Raw genomic sequence first — 20418 nt, forward strand, 5'->3', positions numbered from 1 at the left:
TTCTTTAGGGGGGCATTGGTAAAGAGGATTCTAAGAGAGTGATGTATGTGGAAAAAGCAGGCAGATTATGAAGATTTGAAAATAACAAACAGATTCTTGGGGTTCATGTGACTAGAACTCTCTTGTGTGGTTTGAAGTGCTGGGTTCTTGGATTGAATTTGCAACCTCCTCTCACTGTGGCCTTTGTTCACAAATCTTTGTCATGGTTCCTGCTGAGACAAAAAGAGAACAGAAGATAATTTTGTTCCTCCCTGTTCACACTACCTTTGGATTAGACAGGGTGAGCTCTCACTGAGAAGGTGTGTGTGTGTGTGTGTGTGTGTGTGTGTGTGTGGCATTTTTCTGTGGCTTGTACCAGATGCAGCAGTAGTGTAGTCCTCACCAGGTTGTATGAGAACCCGAAGGTCAGGAGAGGCAGTAGGTGCCAGAGGTGTGCTCAGGGAGCACGTCTGTGTATGCCTACTTCTAAGGCAGGGTCTAGTTGGTATGAGCATGTAGGTAGGTATTATTTGGTATTTACTGTTCTAGGCAGTGCATAGGATTGAGTTTACCTGTTGAGATAGACTTATCTGTCAGGGAAAAAGCTCTAGAAGGTTTGAGGTGAGCAGATTCTCTGTTAACAGCCAAGACTCTTTTCTGGAGCCTGCTCACCACTGAAGCAGTCTTCTAAAAACAACATGAAGACTTTCTACTACTATGTATTAAGAGATGTATTAGGGTTCCTACTGCTAATAGGATAGGACTTCTTACATCGAAGATCCAAAGTCCCAAGAGCCCTGGGAACTGACTTCCAGCTTTTAGCATGGCATTCTTCCCTGTGAGCCAACCATAACTGTTCCCTCCCTCCTACTGTTGACAGCAACACTCAGTGATCACCTCTGGGGTATGTCTCTCCTCATCTTATTTTCTGGTTACTCCAATTCTGGATAGTGCCCCAGCTTTTCTGGGATGGAAGAAGAAAGGTCTGACATTTGGTCCTGTGGGGATTTTCTCTTTGCCAGTGCAGCCTGTAGAACATAGAACACTGTGTTGGGTCACAAGCGCAATTTGCCAGGTACTTCTCATTCTCTCTCCTGGGTGTGTGTGTGTGTATGTAGGCTACATGTCCTAGCCTGATGGTTGGGAGAGACCATTTGAGTGGACCTGGCCAATGAATTGTGAGCAAAGGGATAGACATCGCCTCTGAGTTGGAATATTTCATTGCCAATATGAGATTTCCAGTGCTGTCTTCTCTGGGGAACGTTCAAGATGGTGACTTGACTCTGATAAAGGGACCATTTCTACTCACCTGTGATCAGCAACCTGCATTGCTTTTAAGTGGCTAACATTTTGAAGTTACTATTATGGGACCATGACCTGGCCTGACCAATGTAGGCAGTTACCTTTTATGAGAATTCAGGGTCTTCTTTCCCTGTTTTGTGTGTGTGAGTAGCCTGCTGTGTTTTTAGAGGTTCCAGAAAGGCTATTCTACTTTAGACCATTACTATATACTCATAGCCCCCACCCTGCTCCTGAGCTTGCACCACCTAGCTGAGTCCATGTGACTTAGGGCAAATCACTCTTTGTCTTTCTGAGCCTTTGCTTTCTGATTTTAAAATAAAAGATTGGGCGAGATTGCCTTCAGGGCCACAGTTGGCCCTCTGCTATGGGTCTCAGTGGATAGTTGGTCTCCTAGGTACCTGTTAGCTGGTAAGGCTAACAGCCTGAGATGATTGTGGTAGAGTTCATGGATCCTTCTCTAAGGCCACAAGTACTTCTACCCTCCACTCATTCTATCTCCATTGTCTTTACATATTTTATTCCTTCTGCCATCATCACTGGGCCACGGGGAGGTCCATTGTCATCTCCCTAGAGAGGACTCCCTTGAAATCCAGTGTGATACAGGTCACTCACTCTCATGTCATCCAGTTTGACTTTCACCAGGGCCCTAACAATGCTTGCCATGGCCACATCTATTTATTATTTTATTGTTTATTGTCTGTTTCCCTCCAGAAAATAAATTGTACTGGAACAAGGACCTTGTCTTTGTTGTTCATGACTGTATCCCCTACACATAAAACCAAGCCGGCATGCAGGCTCTCGATAAATGCTGGTTGGATTATTGCCTCCTGTGCTAGGGTCCATGGAAGCTAAAGGGAACAGCAGCCTGAGCCATATGTGAGCCGGCCAGTGCCATGCTAAGCAGTCTGCCTCCCTGCACCTGCCCTTCTGGGCGCAGTATGCATACAAGAGCTGGTTTATTGAGAGCCTAATCAGAATAGAGGCATTTCCCCTGTTGGCTACTAGATCTGGAGGATGAAACTCTCAGAATTTAGGGATATATTCACGGTAAAGTCAAGGTAAAGTTTGGGGATTTTCCAGCAACAAATGCAGTCTGCAGTCTGCCTGTGTGGAGCAGGGCAGCAAAAGGGAGGCAGGAAGAGGTGGCCTAGGACCCCAGTAACATGGGCAGTCTTTGTGGCTCTCTGCCCCTGGCTTCAGACGAGTCCCAGAGTAAATGCTGCTTTATTTGCTTAGAATAATTAAAAAACTTAAAAGGAAGGGCTTTTAAAGAGATGCCTCCATCACCAAGATGCTCACTGTATACACTTGGCAATAAATTTCCAAGGAAGTGTGTGAACTTTGGTTTCATAAAATCTTGGTCTTCTTTTCATGATCCATTATCCCTTTAAAAATATATCTATTCAATAATAGCCAGAAAGTGAAATAAAACTCTGACAATAGAATCTCATTTGGTTTTGAAGGGGAGAATAGACTAGCTGTTTAAGTAGCATCCAAATTGCCTTGCAATGAGTTGGAAAGGGTTAGTTTGGGAGCAGACAGGTCTGCCTTCTTTTTTCACTTTTGGGTGGTATAAAATACAAAAGCCAGAACATTGAAGAACTGGTTTTTAGAGTCCCTGGCATTTTTAGAAAATGCTCATTTATTGCCAAACATCTGGTCACTTGGTTACTAATAATGTATGAGCTACATGGATGTTGGGCAAAAAGCTGGCTAAGCAAATTGGGGGGGGGCGGCTATTAAATTGATTAGGTGTTTTGATACTTTCTTTAAGCTTCTGGAAAGTCAGTGAATCCAAATGTCTGATTCAGAAAGTAGAATTAATTTACCTTAAAAAAATTGGATTTTATGCATTATGCATTTTTCCTTTTCTTTCGGAATGTGAAGGGAATAGCCAAGCTACTGGCTCCTGCTTTCATACCAAGCCATTTCTGGTTGCATGAGAGGACTTTCTACCACCCAGGGGCTTCAATCTGCTTGTGATCTGGCGGGCGAGCATGCTGGGCGGCTCTTAGCTTGCTGCAGAAAATTGGGCTCAGCATACTCTGAGCACAAGGTCCAGTTTATTCATCTCCCACAGTTGGCAAAGCAGCAAATTGCTCTTTTGTGGAAGTTGGGGAGGTCACAATTGGCTGTCTGTTTCTTGATGGACACAATAAGGAGGCAGGGTGGCCCCTTTTCCCCAGGCCCAGGACAAGCGTTCGGGAGCTTTGCCTCCTGCCTTCAGCTCTCCCACTAATGGGCTTTGGCCCTGTGAGTCATTCAACCAAAAACCCTCTGTGACTTAGCTCCTTTCTTTGCAAATTGAGGGTGGTCAGATTAACTAGGGAACTGTGAGGCATGTTTGAAATGGCCTTTGCAAATGCCAGCTCATGTAAGAATGACTGGCTATCTAGACTGTGTTTTAGGGACGGACACAAAAGTTGGGGAATTTCCCTTCCTTTAGCTGGAGGTCTGTGGGTTTTCCATTTCAAAGGTAGGGCTGTTCTGGTGTAGAATTCTGATCTGGTCCCCTTCCTCTTGGGACCTGAGCCCCATGGTTAGGACTCTGTCCTTGACATCCAGAGCCCAAAAGCTCTACCATGTCCTAAACCTCTTTTACTCCTTTTGTTTCACAAAAAATCTTACATTTTCTAAGTGCGAAAGAATGTGAATACATATACATGGCTTACGTAGAAGGAAATATAGAAAGTCAAACATCACGTGGAATAAATGCATAGCTTTGAAAATAACTGAGGACACTAAAATGCAAACCACTTGAGTTAGGACAAATAGCTGCCAACCCCTAGTGGGCTAGGGGACACAAACACATGCACATTAATTGCTTTGTTAATGGCCTCTCTCTTCTTCTAGCCTTTTTAGGTGGTGATCTGGCATGCTATAATAGTTGCACACTTACTTTGAGTAATACACCCCCCCAAAAGAAAGAATGATTTATTTAAAAAATGTCCATAGCAGTGAAGTATACCAGTAAGTACATACAAGAGAGAACTGCCACCCAAATGATGATCAGTAAAGTAACCCTGGTTCCTCATCACTGTGAAATGTTATATATATATATATTGGTAAGGCTTAGAATAGGGGGCAGGGGGCAGGGGGCAGGGGGCTATTCAAGCTCTATTCTGATAAGCTGTTGACCCTAGTAGGAGGTTGTCATCTTAATAAGGTATATTGGAACAGTAAGGAGGATAAAAATTACTATTAAGCACAATTATTGAAATGGTAATATTTAGATTCATGCAAACACATGATATATGTGACAATATTTATTGAAAATTACTTCAAAAACAAGGATTGTAACTGTGTAAAAAGACATGTCTGTATGACTCTCCAAAATGCATTCAGAATGATAACAGTGATGTGAGTTTGTTTCCATGTTTATTATAAAACAGGAAACTTTATGATGTTGGTAATAACAAAGCACACTAAACAAGATCCTACCACTTTCTAGTGTGGGCAGAATAGAGAGAAAGATTTTTACTTCTCTTTTTTGCTAGCACCTGGCACATAGTAAGTGCTCAGTGTGCAATAGCTGGAAGTTATTGAATGAAATCCTAGGTTAGGAGTAGGCTTTCTGCCAGTGAATCTGTGCGGAGTATCTTGACCAGCTAATATGTAGCCATTCCCCTTTCTGCCTTCCCCACATAATAGTTTCATCCAGGTTAGATTCAGATGTGTCCAGAGGGTTTTTAAGAAAGTAATTCAGTGCCAGGTAATTAAAAACAACATGTCAGGAAAGAAAAAAGGGACTGGATGGCTTTGGTGAGAAAGTCCTTCATTTGCCATTCAAATTATACAGTGATGAGAGTTGAATAAATGTCTTCTAGTAGGCCTTGTCCTTGCTGAATAGTAATGAGGGGGAACATATCTCCATATCATGATCTGCCTTGTGATGTCCTGTTGTGAGTCAAAGGAAAGTGGAGAGCCATGTAGTCATCTAACTCAGACTTCTGAATGGGCATGATTTTCTCATCACCTCATATAATAAGCTGAGATTTTCTCTGAGGGGAAATAAAAGCAGTCCTTTTATGACAGGAAGTAAGGTGGCTCTTGAGACTAGAGGAGGGAGGGAAATGGTGTGTGTGTGTGTGTGTGTGTGTGTTGTGAAAGTATATTGTAACACACTGCAATAGTATTGGGAGCCCTGGCTACAATGATATAGAGTAAATAGAGTTGCATGTAACATATATGGAAAAAGATTTTCTCTTTTCACTGGGAAAAAAAGATGTTTCCCTTTCATCAGCAGAGGTAGATTCTCAGCCCGGATTTGCTGGAAAATAGCCTGAGGGGAAAAAGCTTCTGTGCTTGCCTGTGCTTTATGGGGAGAGTACCATTACAGGGGAAGTGAGAGTGAAGAGATAAAAAGATGTGAGGCAGGGAGGGAGGGAGAGAAAAATACAGGGGATGTGTTACAGAGCAGACCACAGCTTCAGTCACCAAGCACAGGTGACTTCTCTGTCATGTGGGATGTCTTCAAAGCAGCCTTATGAAGAGGTGTCTCAGAATTGTTCACCCTCTTGTACTTCTGTGTTGTGTAACTGATCACCCTGGGAAACAGCTGCAGCAGCCAGTGCAAGGGTCCGTCTTGGCCACTTTTGACATGGAGGCCCATTGGTCATGGTGGTGACAGTAATACCAGTAACAGCAGGTGTTCCACCCATGGGAACATCCTGAGCCATTGCTTGAGGCTCTGTGGCTAGGAACCAATGGACGAGATATATGTCTAAGACCCAAGGCCTAAGCAGCATAAACAATCCAATACTGGTGGGCACATGTTTACTTATTTTCTTTTAAAGTTATTTATTTATTTATTTATTTATTTATTTATTTATTTATTTATTTATTTAACAGAGACAGCACAAATAAGGGGGGCTGCAGAGGGAGAGGGACAAGCAGACTTCCTGCTAAGCAGGAAGCCTGATTCGAGCCTTGATCTCAGGACCCCAGGATCATGACCTGAGCTGAAGGCAGATACTTAACTGAGCCACTCAGATGCCCCAGGTGGGCACACATTTAGATCACTGCAGCTCCTTGAGATCTTTATTCTGTTGGGTTGCCCAGTGTCAGCAGGGTGAAGGAAACACTGACTTCATGCACTGTTCTAGCAGTTGTGGTGATTGTGCTGAGTTGCTCTTTCAACAACACCAAGTAATGGTTTCAGCAATGGCAGCAGCACATAAGTTGGTCATTCCATGGAAGATGCTCAGGTTGATTTTGGAATTTTCTTTCCACAAGATGATCACTAGGACTGATTCCTTGCTGGGTAAACGTTCTTGGAATCTTGGACTTTTTGAAGGTAGAGAAGACAGTCAGTCACTCATTCTTGATAAGGAAATTTGAAGTAATTTAATTAGAATATTTAAAGATAAGTGACCTAGTTTTTATATCCCAACACAGTGAAAAGGGGCCTATCCAAGATTAGTATCATTTACCATACTTGATCACATTCCTATTTATGAAGAATTCCCTTGTCAAGGTAAAAAGAAGGAACACAGAAAGTAAAGGGTAAAGGAAAGGGGACTTATTATTTGTTACTTGGTAGTGATTTTGTTTATGTCAGTCCCTATGTGATGGCTTAGTTCACATGTGCTGTGCTATTTTGGAGGGTAAGTAATAATTGGCTGTGGAAAACTTGAATGACAAAATATCACATATTGTGAATGAGAACTGTATTTTCTCAATCACTAATAAATATTGAGGGCTAAATTGAGTTTTAAATGGTCTTTGGTTTAGGCCCAAACTAGGGGTTTTGTCTTGATGTTATGTATTTTTAAATTTGAGATTAGATTCAATGAACTTTATGTTTGAGAGTCTCCCATTCCTCCCAAGAGTACAATTGGTTAAATATAGCAAAATTAAATTCTTATATGTCAAGACATTTTCCATCTTGAAGACTAGGTTTGCTTTCTGGGTTTACAAGGCTACCAGGTCATCTCATTTGTTTAAGTGGCCTAGTTATCTTGGTGAATTTATAGCTGTGGCTACTTGAGAAAGTAATATAGCATATAGCATTAGGCCACAAAATGAATAATTGACTTGAATAGTGTATCGATTAGGACCCAATCAATGAAGAATAAGAAACTTTATGGGTTTGTGTGTGTGTGTGTGTGTGTGTGTGTGTGTGTGTGTGTGTGTAGAGGGAGTATCGTATTATTTGGAGATGGAATAATAGATCTCCGAGTTTTGTTTGTTTTCCTCTTTCTATACGCCTACACAAGATTGGTGCCTATTTGCTATAGTATCCTATAGCATTTATCACATCCTGCTTTATATTCAGGCTGTTCATTTTATATCTCTCACTTTTTCAGCTAGGTTTTAAGCTCCAAGAGTTCTGTGATTATATCCTAATTTCTGTTGTAGCCTTCATACACTTTTTGAATTTAATAATTTGTGTGTTTTGATTAAGAACTGAAATTTCTAGTAAATTATCCAGAATTAGCTAAGGGTATACTTAAATTACCACAGAACTCTGTAGCTTTTTAGAAGCATTCTGACACCTTGCTTTGAATCGCATCTTGATGCAGATTCTTATAAATAACCTCCAAGAAGGTGAATGTTTCTGAATGCATATGTGGGGAATCATCTGAGACAGGCATTGACTTACAACTTCTTGGTGTTACTGAAGGTACATTCCAAGGTTGCCTCATTACATAGACCATTGAAGATGTCTGCTGATGTCCTAGATCTTTGAGGAAACCATAACCACTTGCATAGTTGCTTCCTCTGAGCAAACTTCTTTATTTGCTTGGCAAACTCTGGTTCTTATGCAACCTTGAAAACTAGGCTAAGCCCAGGTAACTGAGAGAGAGGATTCAGAAGTGCTTCTGGAGAGAATTACAGGATATTCAGATTTCCATGGAGCCAAGTTTTAGGTTGAGAAGTATTACTCTTCTTTTGGTTCTGCATATTCAACAGCAGCATTTCTATGGTAGGCTCCTGGTAAAGGTCCTAGGAACTGTTACTACTCTGACCTTCTAAGGCTTAGCAGAGAGACAGTATTCTTGAAATCAGCCTAAAGACTTTTAAAACAGTTTTTACATGTTCTGAGCAGCCATCTTTGTTTGGTTCTATTTTCCCTTGTTGCTTTCAGCCATAAGCCCCCAAATATTCAGCTGAGCCTTAAAGGTGGTAGTGGACAAGGTCGGACTGGACACCCATGGTCACCTCCCAGCACATTGGAGACTTGAATGTACAGGAAGTGGGAGGCTGTAATATCACCAACATGCCCAGTCTCTAGGGGGTGATGATGTAGAGATGTGTGACCACATGGTACTGCTTTTCTCCTTTGAATTTTAAACTCCCTACACCCTTTTGAAAGATAGCCCAGTGAGTTCAAGCTGCCTAATACCACTTCCCTAGACCCTATCCAGGGTTTTGAGAAAAGTATCCTAGGGGAAATTATGTACTTTCACCATGTCTAATTGAAGAAAAGAAAAATGTCCCTTCCGGGGCATCTGGGTGGCTTAACTGGTTAAGCACCTGACTCTTAATCTAGGCTCAGATCATGATCTCAGGGTTGTGAGGGATCCCTGGGTTAGGCTCCATGCTGGACATGGAGCTTGCTTAAGATTCTCTCTCCCCCTCTCCCTCTACTGTTACCTCTAGAGCCCCCCCCCCCCCAAAAAAAAGCACTTTCCAGCCATGTCAGCAGGTTGAGCACTCACAACAGCAGCCTTTGCAGGGGTCCTGTTTGGCACTCTCCTTTAGGGGAATCTGCCCCTTCAGGTAAGCTCCTAATATGTGCAGGTTCCATTCCTCCCTCCCTGTCAGAAATACGCATGATTTTGCCTATAATTAGGTCATAGAACAGATGCTATTAATCAGATCATTACCAGTAGAAATGATATATGGCACCATATAACCTCAGATACTGAGGTTTTATCCACACTTGGAGCTTCTTGCTTTCATTTACAAAGAGATTGTAAAGAAAGGTCTCATATAAAGCTGAAATACTGCTTTCTGTTTAAAACAGGGCGCTCTCAGGAGCAGATGTTATCTGGCACGGGAGGACTTGCTTTCTTGTGCCAATGATGATTAAACAACAGCAACTAGAAAGCAGCCGTGGTACCCAGTGCCCACTGCCATTTCTCATTATTGTCAGAATGTCTTCAATTGCCCAGGGGTGTATTTTTTCCTTGTTGCTATTGGTTTAATTACGGCAGTGCCATCCTATGGGAGAGAACTAATTAACCTTCTGTTAAGAAATCATCTCTCCTATATTGTATGTGACATTAATGGCTCTGTGTGTTTCAGGGCAATTTTTAAAGGTACTTTTCTGTTGTGCGTTGTTATTGTTGACACCTTGAGAGGAAAATTTTCTAGCAAATTCAGATGTATGCAACTCTTCAAGGCTGATGTGGGTATTACATTGCTGTTAATAAGTATAAATAAAATGATGGTAAACAGAAGATAATTTAGTAAACTAGAAACAATTTCTCACAGGAATGTTTGCTACCTGAAGTAAGCAGAAAGGGCATACAGAAGTGAGAAGGGAGAGAGAAGAGAAACAAAGGAGCAGAATGCTAACATTCCCTGGGTGCCTGCCACAGGTAAGGCACTTCAGGGATCCACCACCCTGCAAAGTGGGATTTATTCTTCTCTTTAGAGGGATGAGAGAAGTCGAAGTTCTGACACAGAGCCTGTGGTCACACCAAGATTGGTTGGCATATCAAAGCCTAGGCTTTTTGTAGAGAAACAAGCAATAGCCATGGTGCTTGATACCTTCCCAGGCATTCTTCTGGCTGTGATAACCTTCACTGTCCCCAGCCGTCCAGTATGTGGCTTACCTTCTTGTAGCAGATATTTAGATCTTTATGCAATGAACTATTTTAACTTTATTTCCAGATACATTTTTTATCACAAGATCACAAGTCTTGTTTTTTTTCTGTCTTTCCTCAGTCCCATTTCAGCTGCCATGTTGTATCTTACATTTCACGGTACTTGTCTTAAGTCCTTTCTAAAAGACCGTGAGGTGTAAATAAATACAAATGATTTTCACAGCAACCCAGTATGGTAAATGTAATCATTCCCTTTATATTAGAGAAGTCACTTGCCTAGTCCCACACCTTTTAAGTAGAGGAATGGGGCCTTGAACCTAGTTCTTTTGATCCTGTGCTTGTTTCACCATACCTTGTGGCTGATTTTTAAAATCACTGGTCATGGAGGGAAAAGCACTAGAATCAAGGACATATTGAATGCATAACTTATGCTGAGGTGTGGAAGAATGACATACTCTTTGAGAAAAGAGAAAACGAACTGGAAGGAATATTTTCACCTTTGTAGTAAACCAAAAGCTAAACTGGACGTAGAATATTATTAGAATGTTTCCGTAGACCCAGTACATTAATTTTCATAACTTGTTTTTGTTGTTTGAGTCTATTAATTCACATAAGTATAGGAATAATTTACAGACCCGAGTTGGTGGCCAAGATCTTATTTCTTTACTGGACTCTTGCATGAGAGTGACTCCATCCCCATTAGATCCCTTACTTAAATGTTTTCGTAGATCTTCTGAACAGAAGGTGTTACATATAATTTGAAGGCACAGTGTCTTCTCTGTTGAGCTTAAAAAATAATAGTAGACTTACCTTTGTTGTTGAGCAAGGTAATGCACAAATAAGTAACACAAATATGTGTTACTTCTTAACAGGTAACATTTGAATCCGTGTTTATATGTAAATACCCTTCCTTTTCAATGTTTGAGACCTCTGGGAAAAAAACCTTAGAGTTAAGCCAGTCCCACCTCTTCCCACCGTGCACATGACCAAACTAAAGCAGAGAAAAGGAATGTGGTTGAGTAGTTATCGAATAGGTGATAGCCTCTTAGCTCTGAGTAGCCTGGCTATGAAGACTGGAGTTACTTGTAGACGTTTTACAACAAACTTCTTTACTACAGATGCCTATGGATTTTGTCAGTGCCTTCACTGAGCAGAGTTGACCTCTTGCTTAAGGCCACATTTCTCCAGCATGGTGATGAAGAGCTGCATCCCTCACTAGTCCTTCAGTGACTTTTCTTGTCCTAGTTGTATCATAAGAAAGGTCATTCATCCCACCCCCCTAAGAAGCTAGAAAGCTTCTAGGAAGTAGTTGCTTCTGAACCTCAGCCTAATAAGAATGTAGCTCCCTTTCTAAGAGGAAGCTATGCTGAAATGACTTGGTCAGATTTCAGGACATTGAAAGAGCCACATTTTCTAGTGAGAGAAATGCCACCCCGTGGTCGTTGCTATCTGCTGCTTCCTCCATCTAAATTATCTTTAGAACTAGAGGTTGGCCCTAGATTTGTTTGTCTTGCTCTTTTTATCACCATGTTGCCAGGCAAGTGGGGTCTTTCTCTTCTTCTCATAGAAACATTTAAGTATTGGAAAGTTCTCATTATATTTAACTTAGTGGCTAGAAGGGAAAGACTGTCCTGAAGTCATCCTCCATCAGGGACTCTGGTTGAATTTACCAAGGAGTTTTGCTTTGTGGGTGATGTGCACCTGGCAAGTGGTAAGGGTGGAGCTTTTATTTCCTGGTTTCCATTTTCCTATGTACATATTTTCCCCAGGAAACCACAAAGCTGGAAGTGAGAGATGGAGGCTGGTGGGGTAAGGATGAGGAGCAGTGTTTACTGGGCCAACATGGAATTGGGATTTTTCTGGATTATTCTGGCCATAGTGCCATATCACTGTCTCGTCTTGCTCTCTAACATGTCTTTCCTTGGATGCAAATTAGGAAGCATTTCTCCTTGAGATCTTCCCTGGGAAAGGGCAGTCTCAGGATAGAGACAACACTAAGAATATGAAATAAAGAGATGAGAGACCAAACAGAGCCTCGCCTCCTTGTTTGCGCCCAGGATAGAGACTGTTTTGAAATTTTCCCTATTTCTGGATCCTCTAGTAATTAATTAAAAAAATATCCTTTATTATCTAAGCCATTTTGAGTTGGGGTTTCTGTTAATTGCGACTGAAAGAATTGTAAACCCACAAGGGTGATTTCTGAGGCAGGGAAGTTTGGAGGAGGAGGAGGAGGGCAAAGCAAGCGTGCAGAACACGGCCAGAAAAATAGAAACTTTGCTCCTTTCCAATTTTGTCTGCAGATAATCTTCATTCCAATTGGCTCTCCCTCCTGCCCCCCCTCCTTTTTTCCTCCCTCCCTCCCTCCCTCCCTCCCTCCCTCCTTCCTTTTCTCTCTCTTTCTCAATCTCTCAGTCTCTTGCTGTCTTTCAGCTTATTTCCAGGGCAATATAGCTTAATGATCGTATTTTTCACTTTAATAGAAAACAGAGCTGAGTTCAAATCCCTTTGCTAGCAGTCCCAAGATGTGGTCTTATCTATGACACTTAAACTCTCATAGTCTTGGTTACCTAGTGTGTAGAGGAAAGATCATACCTGCCTCATAGAGATTGAGGGGGGGTGATGAATAAAGCAAGTGCATGAAATTCATAGCACATAGGCTGTGCTCAATACACATACATGTTCTCTTTCTCTTGCTTTGATTATCTGAGAAAGGATGGCCTCACAATGAAGTCCTAGATGGAAGCTGAAACATCTATTCAAAAGTAGCTAATCCTATGTAAATGGGGTTTCTGAATTGCTGCCACATTTTGTAAGGCTTGGAGTTTTCTATAATTAATGAAACACTTTCCCAAAAAACTTCTCAGTAGTTAGAATCCCAGTGGAAGAGCAAAATTTGGCTTTCGAAAGAGGTACTGACAAATTTCCTGATAGTCTCTTTTCAAGCGGAGCAGCTTGACGTAGTTACATGATATTGCTCCCTTAAAACATGGTGGGGTTAATTGAAGGGTACCTAAATTAATGTGGAAAGATATCATTACTTGTGCCTGGAGAAAGTTTACAACTGTGGTAAATGCTTAAAGTCATATGTTTTATTTACTATCAAATCCTATACATTTATGTTCATGAGACTCAACAGGCTCTCTTTGGATTTTTGAGTGAATGGAACCCGATACATGGCAAGATCTATGTTTTTGTGCTACTTTCCCATGATAAACCCAATGCTTTTCTTAGAAGTAGTTGACCTGTGGAGTTTATGCAAACTCCCAGTGTCCCCTCCCTGATGGTAGAGGCAGGTGAGAGCGTATGCTTACGGTCAATTCCAGTTTTGAGTAGTGCCTACTGTGGGCTTGCCAGGAGGACACTTTACAGCTGAATGTTCTAGGGCAGTATGTTAAGGTCTCTGTGGTCTGTTTTAGTATTTCTTCTCAAGTTTATTACCAGAATTTTATATATGTCATTTGTTTCCTATTTTATGCTGTTCCAAATTGTAAACATGCCACAAGTAATTTCCCCTTCTCTGTTTCTTTTAAACCTTATTTATTTTCTTTGGAATACTCACAGACACATCTTGATGTTCTGAGGCACTGTTGGTTATGTGCCCCTGTGGGATCAGACGGATTTTGACCACGAGAATTGGCATCTTCGAGATCTCATGAAAAAGTGCTCCAAATCAGCATGCTGAACCTGGGAAATGCCATCCCTTTGTTCCATTGAGTGAATGTGCGCCCCAGAGAGACAGAATGATGGATGTACTGTGATTCTTTGATGCTGTGGATGAACATTTTTAAAAATAACTTTGATTTTGAAGTAATGTTAGATTTGTAGAAAAGTTGCCAAGAGAATACAGAGTTTCCAAACATTCCTCACTCATTTTTCCCCATTGTTAACATTTTATATTACCACAGTACATTTGTCAGAACTAACAAATCAACATTGTTACAGTACTATTAAGTAAAATCCAGATTTTATATGTATTTCACAAGTTTCCATATTAATGTCCTTTTTCTGTGCCAGGATCCAACCCAGGATACCACACTGGAATTAGTTGTCATGTCTCCTGAATCTCTGGACTGTGACAGTTTCTTAGTCTCTCTTTGGTTTTTAGGACCTTCACAGTCTTGAGAGGTTCTGGCCAGGCATTTTGTCGATGCTCTTCATTTTTTTTTTTTTAAAGATTTATTTATTTATTTTTATTTATGATAGACACTGAGAGAGAGAGAAAGAGGCAGAGACACAGGAGGAGGGAGAAGCAGGCTCCATGCCGGGAGCCCGACGTGGGACTCGAACCCGGGACTCCAGGATCACGCCCCGGGCCAAAGGCAGGCGCCAAACCGCTGAGCCACCCAGGGATCCCTCGATGCTCTTCATTTTGAATGTGTCTGATGTTTTTCTCATGGTTATACTGGGTTTATGGGTGTGGGGAAGCAAACCACAGAGAATGTCCCTACTTGTCAACTTAACATGTTACTGGGGGCACATGAAATCAACATGACTTTTCACTAATGAGATTAACCTTGGTCATTTGTTAAGGTAGGGTTTGCCAGGTTTCTCCACTGTAAAGTTAGTATTTTACTTTTCTGTACTCTGTTTTTTGATGCAAATTACTGAGTCCAGCCCATGCTCAAGGCAGGGTGGGGTTGGCATTTAAGCTGCACTTCCTGAAGGCAGGTCATCTATTTACAGTTTCTTGAATTCTTCTATATGAAAGATGTGTTCCCTCTCTCCTGAATGATTTTTTTTTTTGAGGTGTGGCTGAAATGGAATTCCTCCGAATCAGTAAGAGTCTATTGCTGTTTGTTTGGGAGAAGTATAACTTTGGTTTTCCTATGTAGTTCCTTGGGATCATTAAGAGACATGAGGAAATTTCTGGGGCAGTCGTTTCTGCATCACTAGGACAGAAGGACCATATTCTTTAGATCCTCTCTAGCCTTTGTCCAAGCATGTGTTCCTCATGTACCCACCTAGAGCCTGTACCAGTCCTTCAGGGTCATGCTTCTGGTACTGAGGACCCTGGAATTCTCCCCCTAGATGGCCCTGCACCCACTTCCAGGACCTCTGTGGTCCTCTTCTCCAGGTGTGTCTCCAGAAGCAGACTGGGCCAGTGCAAACTTCTAGGCTTGGGGATAGTCAATAGCTGCTGTGGATGGAGTCTGGAATGCAATCTAGGTGTCCACAAATGTGTGGATAGAGGTGTTGGATTGAGCTGGGTTTGGGAAGGCAAGGGGACAGTCCACAGCTCAGAGGCTATGATTGCTTCTCCCCTTGATGCCATCCTCTGATGTCACATTCTCATCCATTTCTAAGAATTCTCATTTTGAGTCTCACTATGCAGGTTGTTAGGAAAGTGTATCTGTTAAGATAGGAGAATAGAACACATTTAAAAAAATTTTTTTTAAAATATTTTATTTATTTATTAATGAGAGACACAGAGAGAAGCAGAGACATAGGCAGAGGGAGAAGCAGGCTCCATGCAGGGAGCCTGATGTGGGACTTGATCCCGGGACTCCAGGATCACAAGCTGGGCCGAAGGCAGGTGCTAAACCACTGAGCCACCCAGGCGTCCCATAGAACAAATTTTATTTAATAGTTTGCTGGGCTTATAACTGAGATATATGGCTGTGGGCTTCCATTTATATTCTGTGTATGTCTTTTAAAATTTATTTAAATTCAGTTAATTAACGTATTACTGGTTTCAGAGGTAGATGTTAGTGATTCATCAGTCTTATATTTAGTGCTCATTACATCACATGCCCTCCTTAATGTCCATCACCTACTTACCCCATCCTCCTTCCCTCCTTCCCTCCAGCAACCCTCAGTTTATTTCCTATGATTAAGAGTCTCTTATGGTTTGTTTCCCTCTCTGGTTTTGTCTTATTTTTTCCTCTCTTCCCCAGTGATCCTCTGTTTTGTAATCTTTTTTTTTTAAATTTATTTATTCATGAGAGACACAGAGAGAACCAGAGTCATAGGCAGGGGGAGAAGCCAGCTACCTGTGGGGAGCCTGATGTGGGACTCCATCTAGGACCCTGAGGTCAGGACCTGAGCCAAAGGCAGATGCTCAACTGCTGAGCCACCCAGGTGCTCTGATCCTCTATTTTGTTTCTTAAAATTCCACATATGAGTGAGATCATATAATTGTCTTTCTCTGATTGATTTACCTTGCTTAGCATAATACCCTCTAGTTCCATCCACGTTGTTGCAAATGGCAAGATTTCATTTTTTGATGGCTGAGTAGTATTCCATTGTGTGTGTGTGTATATACATACATACATACATACATACATACATACATACATACATTCGTGTACACACCACCTCTTTATCCATTCATATCAGTGAACATCTGGGCTCTTTCCATAGTTTGGCTATCATGGACATTGCTGCTGTAAACATTGGTGTGCAGGTGCCTCTTCAGATCACTACATTTGTATCTTTGGGGTAATAAATCCCTAGTAGTGCAATTGCTGGGTTGTAGGATATAGCATATATTTTCAATTTTTTATAGTTTAACATTTAGTTATATTCTTTCTTGCACTGACTTGTTTTACTCATTCAACAAATCAATATTGGGCATCTTCTGTTAGGCTGTGTTCTAGGTATAGTAGTGCACACCCACGTAAAAATTAATTCCCTCACAAAGCTTCCATTTTAGGGAACGGAGACAGTAAAAAGAAATCAGTAAATTACACACACTTTTGGATGGTGGTAAGTGTTAGAAGAATAAAACAGGAAAGAGGGCGATAAAGTGTGGGTGGGGAGTTGCAGTTTAAATAGCATGATCTCGAAGACCTTACAGCAAAGGTGAGGCTCCAGCAAAGACTTATGGATGTCAAGGAGCAGGGCACTTGGATCTGGGAGAAGAGGCATAGGAAACAGCAAGTTCAGAGTCCTTGAGGGAGCAGGGCCTGGTGCATTCGTCTCCAAGCAGGGAGGAAGTGGGTGGTTACGGTAGTAAGTGATAGAGGTTAGAGAAGATGACTCTGGAGTGCCAAGTGGGGGCCAGTTTGTGTGTGGGGGCCACTTTGGCTTTTACTCCAGTGTGATGAAAGCCATTAGAAGGATTTGAGAAGGGCAGTAATACGAACTGCTTAGGTTTTCAAAGGGTCATGATGGCTGCTTGTGGAAAAGGGTCCAGGTAGAGCAGTAAGAGAAACCAGTGGCCAGTCAGGTCCAGAGGCTGCTGCAGTAATGTAGGGGTGGGGGATGGCTTGGGCCAGTGATTGTCATTGAACAGATCCTGAGAAGTCAGATTGTAGGGATACTATGTGTGTGTGTGTGTATACACACACACACGTTTTTTAAAAACAGATTTATTGAACCAAACCGTCCATTACACCCATTTAAAGTGTATATATAACTCACTGGCTTTTAGTATATTCACAGATTTGTGCAGTCATTACCACAATCAATTTGAGAACATTTTCATCACCTTAAAAAGATGTCCAGTACCCTTTTGCCATCATCCCTTAATCCCCCTTCCTTCAGCCCTCACAGTCACTAGTGTCTATAGACTTGCCTGTCTGGACACTGCATATAAATGGAAGCATACAACATGCAGTCCTTTGTCATTGGCTTCTTTCAGTTAAGAGAATTCATTTCGAAAATCACACTGAAAGAATTTATTGTCTGATTGGATGTTCAGTGTCAGAAAAAGAGAATAAAAATGATTCCAGTGTTTCTAATTGAGCAACTGAGATGGGGAAAACTGTAGGAAGTACAGGTGTGGAGATTATCAAAAGTTCATTTTTTAGAAATTCTAATTTGAGATGCCTATTAGATATTTAAGATGAGAAGTTAAGCTGGCATTCGATATATGATTTAGAAGTTTAAGGGAGGAGATCTGGCTAAAGATCAAAGTTTGGGAGTGATCAGCATATATATGTCAACTTTATATTAATGAGATTGTTAGTTCCTGGAGGTCATTTTACACATTGTTAGTTCCTGGATGCCCACCAGATTACATAGACCTTCCCTGTAGATGTCTCACATTCATATTAATGAATTGCTGCCTAGAAGTTGGCTTGGTCCCCACTTCTACCAACCTTGTAGCTCAACCAAGATGGCAGGCTCCACATGAAGGAGCTTTTGACCAGCCTGATGCAGCTCTTTTATGCTATCGTGTCCGTCCACAGCAGCAGAGGAGCTCAGTCTGCAACTATGCTCCTTGGCCCACTCCCTGCACTTTGTTTCTCCCTATCCACCACTCTCCTAACAATTGGATCTTTTTAAATTTTTATCTCCTTTTTAGTATGTGACATGTAGTATCATCTCACCTACACTAAACCTTGGGAGGTCAGATCAGCCATTCTAATCCTCTTCCCCATAATCTTGCTATAGAAGAATCTGAGGAATCTTCAGCCAGCTAGTGACCATCTTACCTCTTTCTCTTTTACTTCCAAGGCAGTTTCTTGGTCTCAGCACTATTGACATTTTATGCTGCATGAGTCTTTGGGGATTTCCCTGTGCACTGCAGGGTGCTTAGCACCATCCCGGACCCTAGATGTTACCAGATGTCAGTAGTACTCCTCCACCAGTTGTGACAACCAAAAGTTTTTTTTCAGACACTGACCACTGTCACCCAGGGAGAAAAGTCCCTTCTTCCCTCCATTTAAAAAACAGTGCTTTAAGGGAAAATGTGGTCATTGTGACTATGGTTCCTTCTGCATCTAAGCAGTTCTTCACTCATTCATATACTTAACCTTTTCATTCCTTCGACTGTAATAGACTCACTAGATTGTGATCACACTTTTCTCTTTCAGTTTCTCTTTTCTCCTTTCTCTTCTTGTTGTGTCCAAGATTGCAAATCTGAGAAACCACCAAGGAGCCAACACCAATGCAAACACACGAGGGTTTATTACAAGCTCAAGCTTGGGTCCAAGTGTACCCGACACAGCGGAGCAGGGACTTGGACCCCAAGGCTAAGAGGCATAGCAGCTTTATAGGGGCCAGTGGCCAATGGGATTGTAACATACCCTGAAAATTGCACAGTCATGTTGGTCCACAAGCAGGTGGCTGATTGAATTACATTTTACCCTATAGTATCCATTTGAACTGGCCTATCACTCTGGTTGGAATTGGCGCGCAGTTTTGGTGGGCACAAGGCGAGGTTACATTGTTATGAGCCGATATCTGGTAAGGGTGTACCCAGTGGCTTGACTAGGATGGGGCTTGTGTGCCCAGCAGCTTGCCTAGCGCCTTAAGCAATAAGCAGGTCATGTGGGGGTCATACAGGAGGTGGTGGGTGCAGCACAAAATGGAGTTAGTCCTGCTCTGCTTGTCCAAGGGTAGGGAATTTTTGTTAAATTTTCTGGGTCCCACATTGTGAGTTCATCTAAGAGCCATTTGTGAAGGACAGAATGGTGATACCCATGGAAAATAAGTGTAAAAATTAAGGCACATCCACATATTATGCAAGAAAAAGGTAAAAAAAAATTCACCCTGAAAAATTAACACTATTCATCTTTAAAAAGCTTTTACATCTATACATGCACCAGAATCTGTAACATTATCTTTTCCTACCTCCTTTAGTCTTTTGATTCAAACTACCTTCAGCACCAATATCAAGTTGAATGAAAGCTCATTTGGATTTAATTTAACATTGTTGCTGTTGGTTAGTAGTATTGTAAGAGTATGGCTTCCCACTCATAGTATCCACCTTGGCTGTAGAGCGAACCAAAAGGATTGTTTTTGGGATAATACACATGAAGTTCCAATAAAAGACTTTGAAATGAACTCTTGGGAACGGTTTTTAAGCTTGTGACAACATCTGCTTTTCATGATTGAATTACAGTATAGAGTCAGTGTGTGGAGGCAGGTGGTGAGTTTTGTGGAACTGAGGGTATTCAGTGTGGCTTTAAAACAGTTTTGTTTCTAGCTTAGGAGATGGAGCACTGAGATAAACAGTGTTACAAATGCTTCCTGGCATCACCCAGCAACATCAATTATATTTCTCACTAAGGGCTGCTTTGCTAGGTATTGTGAGGAGTTAAAAAAGCAATCATGGATCTCAAGTAATGCTCTGTCTATGGAGGCAGGCAAGAGAAATAGAAAATGTATAGAAAATGCAAATATGTTTAACTGCATGTAGGTTTCTATTATCCTGGGGGCGAAATAATTGTTGCTGTTGCGAAGAGAATGAATAATGAGAGCCAAGTGGGGTCAGTCAGTAACCCCCAGAATAAATTGCTAATCAGAAGTGGAGCTAGCACAGGCTGATGAATAACAAGGTTACTTGATCTGAAGAAAGAACCTGCTTCCCCTCATGTTGGTAATTATATCAATATAGGGAAAGAGACAACTTGGCTTTCATTGGGTTATAGCCAGATGATGTTGTAAATCAATTACCGGTTCACAGGCACCC

The 20418-nt window shown here is 41.6% G+C and overlaps 1 long non-coding RNA gene across 2 annotated transcripts in view; it reads left to right on the plus strand.

Moving 5' to 3' along the window:
* Positions 1-20418, plus strand: part of LOC125753924 (uncharacterized) — a 124691-nt gene that overhangs the window by 83786 nt on the left and 20487 nt on the right. Inside the window, exons 4-5 of one of the 2 annotated variants that reach the window (XR_007406832.1) lie at positions 9724-9830; positions 14262-20350. This is a non-coding gene — a long non-coding RNA (uncharacterized LOC125753924). Of the gene's footprint in view, positions 1-9723; positions 9831-14261; positions 20351-20418 lie in introns of those variants that run through there. The other variant, XR_007406834.1, reaches the window with a different exon arrangement.

This window comes from Canis lupus, chromosome 2 (genome assembly GCF_003254725.2).
Source record: "Canis lupus dingo isolate Sandy chromosome 2, ASM325472v2, whole genome shotgun sequence".
Lineage (NCBI taxonomy): Eukaryota > Metazoa > Chordata > Mammalia > Carnivora > Canidae > Canis > Canis lupus.